We start from the raw sequence: 12,408 nt of genomic DNA on the forward strand, positions 1-12,408 counted from the left end.
AGAAGGGGAACCGCTAGAAGGCTTTAAGCAAAGGAATCCACAATACGACTCAAACTGTAAAAAGATGGTTGTAGGGGCTGTTTTGAGAATATACGACAGAAGGTCAGGGAGAAACAAGGTGGCCAGTAATCTAATGTTGCAGTAATCCAAGCCGAAGAAGACAGAGGCTTTGATCTGTTGCCGGGGAGGTGATGAGAAGGTGTCCCAGTCTGAAAGAAGAGGTTCGGGCCAGATATACGGATATGGGAATCGTCAACACGTACCTACATTTTGCCAACAGGGAAGCAGCCACTGGCCGCACAGAGCTATTTCCATCAGTGAATTTCCATTAATTAAAACAATAAAAATGCAGCGTCCGTCACACCAGCTTAGCCTTATTTCAAGGGTTCGACATCTGCGCGTGGTGAGTGGCTACTGATTCGGACCGTGCAGGAAGATCTGTTGGGCGACACTGATACATTTAGGGTTCTGACCTACTGTCTCTCAAATCGACTGTCTGCTAGATGCCTCCACAGCATAATTCGCCTGTGGTATTGATGTCAAATAAGCGTTGTATACAAAACCCGGTGAGTAATTCTTGCCTGCAGTCTTCAGCAACCCGGCTTCCCGTTCGCCAGCCTGCTTTGGCTTCATTTCTGCTCTCCTGGTGAATGGAATTACCGTCCATCCTGCTGCTGTTCCAACCTCGAGGTCATTCCTTAATCTTCCTGTCCCCGCCGACCTCTGTCACTTCCAGTTCAACAGGCTGACCTGCTCTCCCTCCAAGTCGTATCCTGACCATGACCGCCTCTTGCCACTTCTACTTCTAGCATATCATCCTTTGCTGGACAATCCAAATGCCTAAATTAGTGTTTTTCAAGTTTCGCTGTATATTAGAATCCCTTGGAGTTTCAAGCCAAAACAAAGTAAGAAAAAAAAAACCCAACAAAAACGTGTGGGCGCTACTCTACGCACCCAGGTGGGGTTTGGCTTTGTAGAAGCTTCCCAGGTGCAACCAGGCCTGAAGACCGCCTTCACCCTATCATCCTCCACCCCTTTCCATGGTCTGCTCTTTCACATAGGAGCCAGGGTGACCTTCCTAAATAATACATCGGATCACGTCATTCCCTCTCTTGAAACTCCGGCGCGGTCTGTCATTGTCCCGGGAAGAATTTGAAACTCCTGACCCTACGAGATCTGGCATTGCTTAGTTTCTCCGGCCTGCTTCTGCCTGGCTGACCCCCATCATTGTCACCGTCTCTGAGAGGTCCCACGTCCACCTCGTGGTAACCAGCCCTTTGCGCCCCCTGAACCTGTCCCAATCACCCCCCTTCCCGATGCCCAGGATCCTTTTCTTGATGGAACATATTGCCGGTTGCAGTGATCGTATTCCTTCCTTTCCTTGCCCGTCCATCCCCGTAGCTTGAACAAAAGCTCCATGAGAGCAAGGAACTTTGCGGTCTTTTATCCGATTCCTCCCGACAGGAACTGGCTGTCGGCAAATCAATACTTTTGAACGCTCCCTTCATTTAATACATATTTTTAAAGATTTCATTTCAGAGTCTTCAGAGAAAAGATAATGACAGCTACGATGAGGATGATAAGGATGATGATGATGCAGGAATTGCTCTGATTTATAAAGAGCTTACTCTGTGCCAGGCTGTGTTTATTCCATCATGGCAATAGCCCTCTGAGATGGAGATCATGCACCCATTTTACAGATGAGAATATTGGGATTGCAACAAGCTAAGTAATTTGAGTAAGACCACCAAGGTGGTAAGTGTGAGAAGCCAAAAGGGAACCTGGGTCTGCCTGAGAACAAGGCCCCGACTCTTCAAACACACACACACACACACACACACACACACACACACACACATACAAACTTGTGGCCATTGAATAAATACTTATGAAATAAACAGAACACTTAGTGCTTATGTTGGACAGTTGTCAAACACTGATGCTTTGTTTATGACTAGGAAAAACAATAACCTTCGCCTCACATCCCACCGTTGCCTCTTTCTTGCCCCGTGGGGGGACTCCAGGGCTGTCCCTCGTTCTCCTTGCCAGTTATTCCTGCAACAAGCAGTTGTAGCCTAAAGAATTCCATCTCCTAGCAGCAACCAGGGTTACTTGCAGCCTCAATGATCTTCTTTTGAGCGAGGGAAAAAAATCCCCTAACTTTGTAACACAGCCCAGCGATGCATGAGAAGCCTTTGTCAAATCCTGGGCAGGGGGAAAAGGAAAATAAAAATACCCTTCTCCTCTGGAATGTCTCCTAGGACTAGTGAAAAATGCTAATTCTGACAACAGCACCATCATTTAAAAACCAAAGCACCTTTGAATTATATTAGAAATGAGAAGAAAATGGGAAGTGGTGAAAGAAAATAATTATGTCCTCGGAATCTGGCAATATCTTAGCCCCTCCAGCTCTGCTCTCCTGCTGTATGCCGCCGCAGATACCCTCCCAGGAGGGATTTTTTTTTCCCCCCTGAGTCCGGAGACCTGCTTTGTGTTCAGGTTGCAGGAAGAGGGAGAGGGACGCCTGGCTTTTCTTTATTCCCCCCAGAACAGGCTGATGGGAAGTTGGAGCCTTCCTTCCTGTCTTGCAACAGCTCCCACGGTGCGGTGTTTCTATTTCTAATTACTCCGAGATGAATGTGCAGCCGTGCGCTTTGCAAGAGCAGCCTCGCCTCGACGGGCCGCGTCGGCGGCTCGGCGAGCTCCAGGGCCGAGCGGGCCCGAAGATGTGAATTTCTGCTTCCGGGAGCACGCAGCTCTGCGCCCCCGGCCCGGCTCGCGTGGCCCCCCGCGCGACGTGGGCGCTTTGGAGCGCGCTCCGGGCAACGGGAGCGGAGCCCGCGGCGCGCTGCCTGTCCCCGGGCACGGCCGGCTCCCACGTCCCCGGCCCCATTCAGGCCGCCGAGGCCGCGCCGCCTCGCTCGGCCCCCAGATTACGGCCCCGGCGGCGCCCCCAGCCGGGGAGCGGGGGGCGGGGGCTGCGCGCCCAGCCTGCGGCCCAGATGGCGGGCCAGCCCCGCGCGGGGACACTTTCTCAGGCTTTCAAAAAGAGCACTTTCTTTCCTGCCTAATATTTAGCTCCTTCAAATGCAAATGGAGAGGTTTCGCTCCAAGGTTAGCATAACAATTATGGGAAAGCTTTAAATCTGATGCGTTTGTTTACACGATGAAAGGCGGGCAGGATCCGCGAGCCGGAGGCCCCGGCTTCTCAGCAACTATTTTCCAACTAGTGAGCTGCAAGTCAATTTGAGATCACAAAGAAAACCAATTTATGTGACGGCGTGGGCTAATTTTGGAGGGAGTTCTCCATTGTTGTCGATGTGCGGGTTTTTTTTTTTTTTCTTCTTCTTGTTTTTAAATGACCGCTGCTGAAATAGTGATTTCCCCCCCTCCCCCCTTTTTAACGGTGAAGTCCGGGTGAGGTAATTGGTGTTGGTGACAGGCAGGAAGGTCTTCATTACCCGGGACGGTGGGAACGGGGGTGGGGTGGGCACAGGTAGAGGATTTTCCAGGCACTTGGTGGGGTGTTGGCCCAGCGTGCAGAAAAGTCTCTTTTAGTTTGCTAGAGTTTAGAACATTTTCTTAAAAAAAAAAAATATATATATATATATATATATATACATATATATATATATAATCATTTTTCTGCGATTCAGTCTTAGACATTTTTTTTTATTATTTTATTTTATTCTAATTTTTCATATTTCGACAAGGTGTTGTTAAGTACCACTGATGGGTATCAGACTAAGACTTAAGGGGAATGACATTTTCTCACTATAAGTCCATTCATTTCCAGATGCTGACGGTGAGGCCTCGGCCCCGCCCACTGGAGGTGACCCAGATCTGCCTGGAGAAAGGCCTGGTGACCAGCAAGAAAGAAATCTCAGGCCTAGTTTCCTTTTTTTAAAACTGTCTCTTTTTTTTTTTTTTTTTTTTTACTCTTAGATGTTCCAGGAGACTTTTCTAGACCTTCCTCCTGGGGCCATCCTCCACCTGTCACTTCGGGAGATGCTGTAAGGTCTCAGCCTCCTAGGTCTTCCTCACCTGAGACCCAAGAGAGACTGGAGACCCTTGGGAGCTCATTAAATCTTTCAGCCGCATGGACAATATATTGGCAAATGCTTCGCGACCCACTAGGATCTACAGTGCCTAGGTATTTAACAACATTATACCATTTGGGGAGTATTTATTGACCAACATACATATGTCGTTATCAATGTTGAGATGAAGCTACAAAACCTCCCCCTTCCCCCTGCAGTGTTTCTACAGGTGAGCGGAAATGCGTGTCCTAACTGGGACCCCAGCAAGCATGTGTGTGCTGTTCCTAACAGGTACAAAGCTGTGGTTTGCAACTCGAGTGAGGCCTGGAGTTGCCCGAGGGTCTTGTTAAAACACAGATGGCCGCACGTCCCCTCCAGAGCGTCTGCGCAAGCAGGTCTGAGGTGCAGCCTGGGAATTTCCATCCTCACAAGTCACTTGGGGACGCTGATGCCTTCTTTCCGAGACCAGTCTCGGAGAAGCCCAGCCTAAAAGATTCATAGAAGTGTGTGATTGTGAGCGAACCCAACATGATAAAAGAGTTGCCTTTTTACAAGAATAGCTTAGAGGAAAACAATAGCGACTGATGAACCATCCACGCTAGAAATTAAGTGAGATTGAGGAACTATTCTTAAATATTTCTCAAATATAGGTGTTTAAAGATTGTTGGCTTGACCTACTTGGGAACTCAAAATGAGTCAGATCTTCCTGAGTAATAGATAAGCGTGTTTTTGTGAACACCATTCAGGTCTGTTAGGCAGGTGAATGGGGTTCCTGAGGGATGGTGGTGTATTCATGCAATATATTTGTTTTCTCATATTGAGACGCTCGAGGTCCGCTGCACTGAACTTGCCCCTTGGCCGTCTTAGCACTCATGCCTCTTTTCTTAATTATCCTACGTCTTGGTTTCTTCCTGAGTGTTCTCTTTCCCTGAAATCCTCCTCAGGCTCCTTCTCCTTTGTTAACACAGCTCTTCAAACCCAACTCCTGAATAAACCTTCAAGACAGAGAGAGATTTTCATGAAAAACTTAACCATTAAGAAAAAAAAAAAACCTCTTATAACTCCCTTATTTATCTAACCATTTGATATAATTGAACATACTTACTGGCTTATGTTTTAGTGTCTGTATTTGATCTTGGGGTCTTTAATATGTACATTTTCTCTCTCTCTCTGTCTTTTTAAGACACAGAGTGTGAACAAGGGAGGGGCAGAGAATCTTTTTTTCTAAGTTTATTTATTTATTTTGAGAGAGAGAGCCCTAGCAGGGGAGGGGTCAGAGAGGAGCAGAGAGAGAGGGAGAGAGAATCCCAAGCAGGCTTCGAGCTGTCAGTGCAGAGCCTGACATGGGGCTCGAACTCATAAACCGTGAGATCATGACCTGAGCTGAGATCAAGAGTTGGACACTCAACTAACTGAGCCACCCAGGCTCCTTAGAGAGAGAGGGAGAGAGAGAGAGAGAGAGAGAGAGAGAGAGAGAGAGAGAGAGAGAGAATCTAAAGCAGGCTTGACCCTCAGTGCAGAGCCTGACATGGGCTTGATCCTATGACCCTGGGTCGTGATCTGAGCCGAAATCAAGAGTTCCCAGGTGCCCCTTCTATTTGACTTTAAATTGCATATCCTATGAGGGAGAGACATTTTATTTATTTATTTATTTATTTATTTATTTATTTAGTATGTTATTTACTTATTTATTTAAATTCAGGGTAGTTAACAAGTTAATTAACATTGGTTCAGGAGTAGAACACAGTTACACTTACATATAACACACGGTGCTCATCCCAGCAAGTGCCCTCCTTCATACCCATCACCTGTCTAACCGCCCCCCCCTCCTCCCCTCCAGCAACCCTCAGTTGTTCTCTGTATGTAAGAGTCTCTTATGGTTTGCCTCAATCTCTGTTCTTATCTTATTTTTCTTTTCTTCCCCTATGTTCATCTGGTTTGTTTCCTGAATTCCACATATGAGTGAAATCATATGATGTTTTAATTCTGAGGTTTCATAGTCACTGGTATAGAGCCACACATATAGAGACACGTAAAAACAAGTTATTTTGATGATGACGTCTCAATTAGGAGCTTGACATTAAGTTCGGTTCTGTTTACCTGCTAGGAAAACGTGGTTGAAGATAGATCTTCTGTATAAAGTCATACTGTGTTAGCCGCTTGACCATGGACACATGCCATTCAAGTTGCAAGGCAAACAGTAACCTGAAATTACAGGAGGAATTTTTCTCAAATCATATTTTTATATGCATTAAGGAAATATGAAGCTCAGGAAATCATATGTAAATTGTTCCGTGAAATAAATGAACCGCTAAAATTGATCTTGGTTGACCAGGTATCATGACATGCCGGAGAACGTTGTTCTGGGGACCAGGTGCTTCCCCCGTGACTAGTTTTGTGACATTATATGTTGCGGGTGGAGGGTGATGCTGTTGAATGTACTTTGTTGAATAAGTCATGTTACCCGTCTTTCAATGACAAGCACGAGGGGTGGGTGATCCTTGGGGTTCTTTCTGGATTACGTGTATAGCATCTGCTTGGATTTCCTTCAACCACATAATGCAAGAGGGTCAGCTCTGGTTTAAACAGGTGCCTCTATTATGATAATATTGTCAACACCTTTTAAAATTATTGTCATCTCCTCTACATATGTTGTAGTCTCCTTGGATTTGCGGAAAATGCTATGTTGATTGTTTTTCATTGTAAAGGAGCCAATTTCTTTGAGCAACTGCTATTTCTACCTGAGCACTCAAGTCATTGAGGAGACATTTAATTTAGGGACGGAGCAGAATTTCTTTACCCTTGCTGTTATCCTGTGTTACAGCTGACTGCTTTAGTGCCAATAAAATGCTAAGGGCTCTGGTTTTTACTGGGCGAAGCACTGAGTGGCAAAGTCATTCCTATTAAATATTAACATCATTTACTAAGAATATAATTAGAAATAAAATAAACTGGCACATAAAATTTGTATCTTAATCATCCTCTGCTCTTGGTTCAGGTGTTGAAAAATTGTTTTCTTCGTCCTAAATATAGAGTTAGGGTTTTAAAAGGATTAAGCTGTCATCCCAGGGAGGCAGTGGACATTTCCACAGGTATCTTAAGAGACTTGAATTTTTTGGAAGTCAAGTGCAGCTCGTGACAAGAAACATGTGTGTGTGTGTGTGTGTGTGTGTGTGTCTTTGTTGTGTGGCGGAGAGATGGAGGTGAGAAGCCGATGAGAGAAAGTGGAAAATGATGAAATAAATGGGGCTCTAGAGTATTTTCTAGTTTTGAAATAAAACTGTGGTTTGAGTCCAGTGGGTCAGTTATATATAAATATAGCGTAGAGGGCAGATATCCAGAAATAACAGATTTTAATCTCCAGAGGGAGAGGGAGAATTAACCAGAGAAGAAGCCTTTGAACCAGGGTACTCCTTTAGCTAAGAATGGTGAGCCTTGAGTGCACTTATTCCGTTGTATTTCTGTTTTATCTTCCAATTCTCCCGGTGGTAGACATCTTCGTTGTTTTCATTGATTTTTGCTGTTATAAATAATGCTACAATGATCATCATTGTGCCTATTTCCTGGTGCAAAGACGTCATATTATCTCTAGGGCATCTTCCTTTTATGATGTATTATTAATTTCTATTCTGCTTGATCTATAATTTTTGTTAGTAAATTAGTAATCCGTAAACTGATACTGTGTATTTTTCTTTCCCACGTAATTTTCTACCCTTCTACTTTTTTTTCTTTTTGAGGGAGAGAGAGGGCGGGGCGGGGGGGACGAGCAGAGGGAGAGAGAGACAGAGAATCCTCAGCAGGCTGCACACCCAGCACAGAGTCCGACGCAGGGTTCCATCCTTCCACCCTTAGATCATGACCTGAGTTGGAATCAAACATCAGATGCTTAACAGACTGGGCCACCCCAGTGCCCTATGTTTAAAATCAATTATTAGGAACATTCTCATACTAATCCTATGATGACTGTGTGCATTGCAAGTAATCATTCTCACTCTGTGACTGGGATTTTCATCCTTTTTTAGGCATCTTTTGATAAACAAGTTCTTAGCTGTAAATGACTTACCAATCATTTTCCTTATGGTTTCATTTTTTTGTGTCTTGTTTCAGAAATCCTTTTTCTCAAAAAGACATTGTCACATTCTTTTTACAAAAGTAGTAAGCCCTCGATCAGTCTGAAATTGTTTTTTTTACGAGGTGTGAGGGAGAGATCAGGTTCCATTGTTTGCCCTGTGGGAACGACTGGCTTCCCCAGCGTGATTTATGAAATAGCTCCTGCTTTTCTGTTGGTGTCTGACGTCACTTGTGTCGTATACTCAGTGTGCACGTTCATCTGGGTCTGTTTCGTGGCTCTCAGTTGTGTAGTGTTAGTTTATTTGACGATGCATGCCCTAATTCTGCACCGTTTTAATTAAAAACTGGCTCCTTAGTGTTTTGGCAGAGGATAAATTCTCACCTGACTCCTCTTCCAGAGTGTCTTGACCGTTTTTGGTCTTTTGCTCTTTCCTGCACGCTTCAGAATTAGTGTGTTAATTCCTGTATAAGGCCTCTTCTGAATTTTGGTTGAAATTGCCGTGACTGTGTGGCCCAAACTGGGGAGAACGGACGTTCTCGCCATGTTACCATATTGAATGATGTGGTCTGTAAATACGATAAATCTCTCCATTTACTTACATCTGCCTTAATGTCTTTGAACAAAAGTTGGTAAGTTTTTCCGAAAGGTCTCAGGTGACTTTCGTTCTGGATACTTTATATTCGGTGCTACTAAAAATGGCATATTTGAAATAATGAAAGGCTCTACGTGTCGCTATTGTACAGAAAGGTAATTGGCTTTTATGTAACAACCACATCTAGCAACTCTGAACTGTCTCAGTAAAGTTGGTAATTTATTTGTAGATTCATTTGGTTACTTGTAAACCATATAAAAATCATCATACAAGACAAAAATAGTTTTATTTTTTCCTTTCTTTATGGCTTTAACATTTCATTTCCTTTTTCTCTTTTTCTTCCGCTTTTTTTCCCTTCCTCTGTGCACCTCTCCCTTGCTGCCTCCCTTCCCAATCTTTCCTTCTCCTGCTGTATACCTTCCTGACCCCCACTACCCTGTCCAACCATTTTTATTGCACTAGATAGGACCTTAGGGATAACATTAAATAGAAATACTGACAGCAGGCAAATACACCTTATCCGTGATTTCCAAAGGAATCCTTAACGTTTTGCCATTAAATATGATGTGAGTTGTAAGCTTCATGTGTGCACATGCGTAGAAGACAGCCTTTGATAAGAAGGTTCGTTAGGCCTTTTTGCAGAATGAATGAAGAATGAATATTGAGTTTTATCAAACTTTCGTCTTTTGAGATAATCTTATTTCCTTTGTTAGTGGTAAATTACGTTAATCAAATTTCTAATATTGAACCAACTATACGTTTCCTGGCTAAACTAAATTGGCATTTAAAGAATTTTAATTGTGTTCAAAAACATAAAATTTACTATTTTAGCCATTTTTATTTTTATTTATTTTTTAAAGCATTGATTTGTTTTTAGAGAAACAGAGAGCGTGAGTGGGGGAAGAACAAAGACAGAGGGAGAGAGAGAATCCCAAGCAGCGTTCTTGCTGTTAGCACAGAACCCGACATAGGACTCGATCTCATGAACAGTGAGATCATGACCTGAGCCGAAATCAAGAGTCAGATGCTTGGGTACTGAGCCTCCCAGGTGCCCCTTAACAATTTTTAAACGTACCATTCAGTAGCGTGAAGTATGTTCACATTGTTGTGAAACAGATCTCTGGAACTTTTTCATCTTGCCAAACTCTGTCCCCATTAAATGACTCCCCATGTTCTCCTTCTCTAGGTCGTTGGCAACCCCCATTCTACTTTCTGTTTGCATGAGTTTGACTATTCTGGATACCGCAAGTAAATGGAATCGCAGTGCTTGTCTTTTGTGACTAGTTTATTTCACTGAGCAGAATGTCCTTTAGGTGCATTCATGTTGCAGCATGGGTCAAAATTTTCTTCCTTTTGGGGCACCTGGGTGGCTCAGTCGGTTAAGCATCCAACTTCGGTTCAGGTCATGATCTTATGGTTCATGGGTTCGAGCCCTGTGTCAGACTCTACTGACAGCTCAGAGCCTGGAGCCTGCTTCGGATTCTGTGTGTCCCCCTCTCTCTGCCCCTCCCCTGCTGGTGCTCTGTGTGTGTCTCTCTCTCAAAAAAAAAAATTGCAAAACATTTAAAAAAGTTTTCTTCCTTTTAAAGATGGAATAATATTCCATTGTATGTACATATCACATTTTGTTTATACATTCATCTGTCTTTGGACTGTATCCACCTCTTGGCCATTGTGAATAGTGCTGCTGTGAATATTGGTTGTGCCCACACCTCTTAAGATCCTGCTTTCAAATCTTTTGGATAAATACCCAGAGGCGCAATTGCCGGATCATATGGTAATTCTATTTTTAATTTTTGAGGAACAACTATACTATTTTCCATAGCAGCTGTACCATTTAAATTCCTGCTAGCACCGTAAGAGGGTTCCGATTTCTCTCCGTCCTTGCCAACAATTGTTATTTTCTGTTGTATCAATAGTTGCAGTCCTGAGATGTCTGAGATAATATCTTGTGGTTTTGACTTGCCTTTCTCTAATGATTAGTGATCCTAAGCTTCTCTTCATATGCTTGTAGCACATTTGCAGATCAGATCATCTATTCGAGTTCTTCCCACATTTTTAAATCAGGTTATTTGTGAGTTGTTGTTATTGTTGCTGTTGTTTCATTGTAGGAATTCTTTATTCCTCTCAATGGTATTGACCTCTCATCAGATATATGATTTGCAAATAAATATTTTCTTTCGTTTTGTAGCATGCCATTTTCACTCTGTTGATTGTTGTCTCTGATGAAGAAGTTTTTACTTTTGGTATAGCCCATTTTGGCTATGATTACTTTTTTTTGACTGTGCTTGCTGGATTTGTTTTGTTAATACTTTGTTGAGGGAGATTGTATACCCGTATTTATGAGTGCAATTGGCCTGTAATTTTCCTTTTTTATACTTTCCTCTCCTGGGTTTGTATCAGAATCATACTAGCCACATAAAATAAGTTGAGGAATGTTTCTTCCTTTTATATTTTCTGAAATATTATGTGTAAGACTGGAATTATCTGTCTATGAATAATGAATAGAACTTCCCTGGGCCCGGTGTTTCATTTATGGGGATATTTTAAACTGTTGATGAAATTTATCTAATGGTTTTAAAACTATTCATGTGGTCTAGTTCTTTAGTCCATTTGACAAGATTTATATATATATGTATGTATGTAAATATATGTAAATATATACACATTAATAAATATATTTATAATAATAAATATATATTTATATTTGCATATATACATACATGTATACATATATATATTTCCCTAAGAATCTATTTCAATGTTTTTGATAGCATAAAGTAGATAATTTTTTTTTACTACTTTTTAAATGTTTGGAGCACCTGTAGTTATGCACCCTTTCCATTTCTGTATTGTTTATTTGCTCTCTTTTATTACTCAAGCTTTCCTGAGGTTTGTCAATTGAATTGGTCTTCTCTCAAAGGTCAGCTTCTGTTTGTGATCCTCTATTGTTTGTTTGTTTTTCCTATTTTATTATTTTCTGATTTCTTTTTGTTATTTCTCCCCATATACTTTATTCGAGTCCATTCTGTCTTTGAAACTTAAGTTATCTTCTTAGTTCAGTAGTTTTTAGCTTTTCCTTCTTTAAAAATACATTTTTTAATGTTTTATTTATTTTTGAGAGAGAGAGAGAGACAGACTATGAGCAGGGGAGGAGCAGAGAGAGAGGGAGACACAGAATCCAAAGCAGGCTCCAGGCTCTGAGCTGTCAGCACAGAGCCTGATGCAGGACTCGAACTCCCAAGGCATGAGATCATGACCTGAACCGAAGTTGGACGCTTAACTGACTGAGCCACCCAAGTACCCCTCCTTTTTAATATAGGCATTGAATGCATTAATTTTCTCTCTGCGTATCATTTTACCAACATTCCTGAGTTACTTAGCATTTTTGTATTGTCTAAGTATATGGTCATTTAAATAAGTTTTCTGCTATTGTTGATTTTTGTGATAATATTATATTTTTATAAAAGAACATTTTATGTTTTTGTCAGTGTTCTACATGCGGTTTCAGAAAATGTGTGTTTTCCAATTGTTAGGAATAATTTTATGTAACTCATAATACTGAGGCTACTATTTATGTTCTGTATTCTTATTCACCTCTTTATTTTTGTTTATTAATGGGGAAGGTTTTGTCTTTAATGATTATTATTTATTTTTGAGAGAGAGAGAGAGAGAGAGAGAGAGATACAGAGTGTGAGCGATGG

General features: G+C 42.1%; 1 long non-coding RNA gene across 1 annotated transcript in view; it reads left to right on the forward strand.

Annotated features, from left to right (window-relative positions):
- The first annotated feature begins 2,584 nt into the window (after nt 1-2,584).
- The window catches only part of LOC111560415, a 213,959-nt gene continuing 204,135 nt past the window's right edge, over nt 2,585-12,408 (forward strand). The window contains exons 1-2 of the long non-coding RNA XR_002742170.2: nt 2,585-3,114; nt 3,946-4,153. This is a non-coding gene — a long non-coding RNA (uncharacterized LOC111560415). The remainder of the gene's footprint in view (nt 3,115-3,945; nt 4,154-12,408) is intronic.

This window comes from Felis catus, chromosome B2 (genome assembly GCF_018350175.1).
Source record: "Felis catus isolate Fca126 chromosome B2, F.catus_Fca126_mat1.0, whole genome shotgun sequence".
NCBI classification, from domain to species: Eukaryota; Metazoa; Chordata; class Mammalia; order Carnivora; family Felidae; genus Felis; species Felis catus.